The sequence below is a fragment of the Saimiri boliviensis genome, chromosome 6 (genome assembly GCF_048565385.1).
Source record: "Saimiri boliviensis isolate mSaiBol1 chromosome 6, mSaiBol1.pri, whole genome shotgun sequence".
Taxonomy (NCBI): Eukaryota; Metazoa; Chordata; class Mammalia; order Primates; family Cebidae; genus Saimiri; species Saimiri boliviensis.
In genome coordinates, this window is record NC_133454.1 from 24,977,582 (window position 1) to 24,982,112 (window position 4,531).

Sequence of the window (4,531 nt, forward strand, 5' to 3'; positions counted from 1 at the left end):
CAGACATTCAACTTCTCCAATGTAGTAGGTTATCATTTAACCACAGTTCACCACATTACCCCTCACTCAAGCCTATTCACAAGCCAAAATCTAGCTTCACTTCTACTAGACCGAATTTGACTAGAAAAGTCCATACCAAAGTCCATTTCACAAACCCAAATTTCAGCCTCCATTACCGTATCTACTCAAAAAGGCCTAATTAAACTCTACTTTCTCTCTTTCTTTATTCCATCTCTCCCAACCTTAATCATCTCATCTATTACCCTGAGCAATTTCAATTGCAACATACATACTGACAAAGAAAGATCAACCAGCAACCACCACTAATCAACACCAGTAACTATACAAGGTAGCTACAACCGCAGAATCCTCACGCAGCAACCCTGCCCCCTCACCCTGAAAAGTTATTCAACTCTCTACGCTGTTAAAATCAATCATGACCACCACTCCATCATACTCAACGATTCATCCAACCAACACCACTCTATTCACAAGCCCAATAATAAAGCCTCTCAGATCTTAGCTGAATTAATGTTGCTCTTTTGTCACCTGTACTTAATTGCCATCAGCTGGTATGTTATGACTTCGCCTGATTTTCCTAAGCTTTCTGTGTTGTAGCTAGCATCTGCCCAGAGTATTTTCAGCAATTTTTAGTGTGTATTAATCTGTGCAGTCTATAATGCTGCATTACTTCCAGGGATTATGTGTGTGACCGTAATAGCAATGGCTCTCAACAAGTCCATTTCTGCTTTCATACAGCTTTGAATGTATACCTCCACCTCCCCATATCCTACCTCCACAGACAGTAGCAGCCTCTTCTTTGGAACTGAATTTGTATCAGAAGGTTTCTGTTGAAAGCCAGCACTTGCTGGCTATGTGAATTCATCCCGCTAGGCTCTGAACCTCCATTTTCCAGTCTGTTGAATGGGAATAATAATAATTTCAACCACTGTGAATGGGCTGTAAGGATTAAGTGAGGTCACCCATGAGGAGAGTGTTCTTCAGGTTCTGAGAATGTTGTCTGATGCTCACCTGAAGAAATAGAAATCCATCCAGCTATCAAGAGAGGCCTGATTACTGTGACAGCAGCTCGTACCGGCATTGTGCACCCTAACTTCAAGCGGCCCTAATCAAACGTGTCGCTTGACCTTGACAATATCCGATACGTTTTGGGGACACCCTTTCATTTTACAGATGAGAAAACTGGATCCCAGAGCCCGACAAGAGATCTTTTCAGATGCAAAGATGATCATGTCCTAGCCGCAGCTTTAAACTTCCACCTTAGGAAAAGGGCAACCTGGAATCGTAATTGGAGCCTACAGCCAGGCTCTCCGGGCCGGATCCCTGGACAGCTCCTCCTGGGCAATCAGTTCTCCCTCTCCACATGGCTCTGTTGCCTTGGCCTAGGGGCTTAGCATCACTCAAGTCGCACGGCATCCCGTCACCTCTATGCCCTTGCTCCCTCTGCTGCAGCCACAATGGCAGATTCTCAGACAGGACAGGCCCACCTGTGCCTCAGGACTTAGCACGTACTGTTCCCTCTGCCTGGAACTCCCTTCCCCAGATACCTATGGCTCACTTCCTTATCTCATTGAGGTCCGTCCCCAAATGTCTGTCACCTCCTCAGCAAGGCCATCGGTGACCACGTTCCATAAAAAACAATTGTCAGCCATCGTCTCCACTCTCTGCTTTACCATTCTCCAAAGCATAGAGTACCATAGCCGTCTATCTATTCAATCAGCTCTTTCTAAATGTGGTGCCCCTCCCTCCACTAGAACCTGAGCGCAGGGATGTTCTCCTACCCACTACTGTAACTTCAGATCCTGTAAGAGTGCATATATGTTCCTTGGCTCATTCAATCATTTATTATATAATTTTTTTCAAAGAGTTTTAGAGAGATTAGGACACACATCCTCGACTTGATTACACATCTAGGAAGCAATAGAGCTGGGACCTCAAGTTCAGTGTTTTCTACTATACGAAAATCTAAATTCTAAATTCAAACAACTCAAGGTGACCAAGTTGTAGAGAAGACTCCCATGGTCAAATACATCCTGCGGTGACCAAGGAAGCCATTTCCCCTACGGACTCGTGCCCCTAGAACATTTTGGGGCATCTAGGGTAGGAGAATCAGAGGAAACCAGACCGGCCAAACTCAAGGGACCATGACCAAATGACCCACGTGTACCAGGACCCTCAGGAGCAGCTGGTGAGTGGGCTCTTGTTTGAAGAAATTCTTCTCTCTCTTTGCCAAGCACAGCAGTTGTATGAGTGGCAGATCTGCCTGTTCCTGCCCTTTTTCTACCCAGATCATGAAAAGCTTATTCATAGCAATGGAGCAAGCCCATTAGTGGGGATCATGATACTGAGGGTGAGACCTGTGGATGGCAGAGATACAGAGGAAGAGATGGAGGGATGGCATCAAGAGAGACAGACAGAGAGACAGAGAGAGGCATGAGAGAGAGACAGAGGGAGGGGAGAGAGAGACCCCAATCCTGCAAAGCTGCTCTTGCTCGTCTTCCTCTGAGTCTTCATGAACCCTGGAAAGGCCTTTGTGTTCGGTACTAAGCATACACCACAACTCCAAAGGCTCCACCCTGAGGCTATTGATCACTATAGGAAGCGTCACCACAGTGATCTTTCAAGAGATGCTTTCTATGGCCAGGGATCATTCAGAGGGTCCTTGTCATCCAGGGAAGAACACACTGTTTGCGACTATAGCAAGCCCATTGATGGGGATTATGATGCTGAGGGTGAGACCTGTGGATTGCAGAGAGATAGAGAAAGAGATGGAGAGATGGCATCAAGAGAGACAGGGATAGAGAGAGACATGAGAGAGACAGAGAGAGAAAAGAGGAGGAGAAAAGGGTGGTTCATAGAAGGACAGAAGGATTAGGAATGCAGGTAGAGTGTCACATTAGCCTGGGTCTGAAAACGTAATATGCAAATCGGTTGGTTTTTTAGTGGGGTGGTTCAGGCTACATTGAATCTGTTCAACCTTTATTGAGACCACGAAGCTGGGCAAGACCCAAATCTTGCCCTAAAGTATCCTACGATGCAGTGAGTCTGACAGGCTCATAAATGGCTGGGGGGAGGGGGGAGGAGGCAGGAAAGAAGGGGGAACTATTTTTAAATATAATATAAAAAGAAATTATGCTAAATATGTAGACAGTGAAACAAGGGAATGAACTTAATCTTGCCGGGGGCCAGGAGAGAAGAGGACACATTTCACAGAGAATGTGGCATTTGAGCAGAGTGTGAAAAGGCACGAGGAATGGCATTCTAGCCTGAAGAGCAGAAGACTTGGAGCCTAGGAGGAAGCAGGAGGCCACAGGGCAGGAACCACAGACGGTTGCAGAGCATGGGCTTCCTCTGTCTGGGATGGATCAAGTAAACTTGGAGACGTCATCTCATCATCTAAAATAACTCCAGGGAGTAAGGCCTGAAGAGAATTCTGTGCATCCAATCCCTGCACATTGCCGGCCTTCTGAAGACAAGAGTATATTTGTATTCCAAACCCAACCTACCCGTGCAAACCCTTGAGGCTCCTGGGTTTGGAACTGGAAGGGGTCTCAATTCAGAGGCTTGGCAGGGAGCCAGCTTTCACCTACTCTGTCTCCTTCCCTCTCCTGTGGCGGGAAGGAAATGATACATTTCTGCCCATCAGGAATTTAAGTTTGTTCATCGGCAGCATTCATTCTGAGTCTTCTCCCTGCTTCTTCAAAGCCCTGGGTGGTGGATGTCTCGATGGAAACACAGTCTCTCTATTTTAAAACGTTCCCCCAAGAGTAGGAGGGAAGAAAGGGCTACGATCCCGCCGGCGTTGTGCCGCCCGTGGCAGCATTTACCGAGGCACGTAGCAAACGAGCAGATCGCTGTTAGGAGCTCTGCGTGCAACTGCGCTGTCCCTGCCACGCAGGTGTTATTATCATTCCCATTTCACCAACGAGCTCAGAGACATGAACACGCTTGTCCAACGCCACACCGCCAATCCAAGGTCTGATCACACAACACCATTTATTGAATGTCTACTACACGCCGGGCACTGGGTGGCTCCCAAGGTCAGCCCGCCTGGGAGCCATTTCACAAACCCAACCTGAGGACAGGAGAATAAGCAGGCCTCAGAGGACAGGACAAAGAACAGTCTATCTTGGCCAGACCCCCAGGCAGGAGGCAGTGAAAGTATCAAACCATAACACTCTTTCCAACTCCAGTTCCCCCCAACAACTTTGGCTCAAACCGACTCTGGGTGGTGAGGGGCTCTAACTGTCCCATTTTCCAGAGGGGTAAGTTGGATGCACTGAATGACTCACCTCTTCCTTTTGGAGAGAAGGAGTGCAGCAGGGGAGGGAGGATAACACAGTGACCACCAGCTCTGCCCAGAGACGGTGCTGCAGATTTGCTTGGAGTGCCTCACCTAATACCAAACTATTAACTCACAGATGGAAAAATGCCACATCTAGACATATTACATGACTTAATCACTGCCACACGGCTTGGCAAAGGCAGGGCAGCATGGATGCAGTCCTGT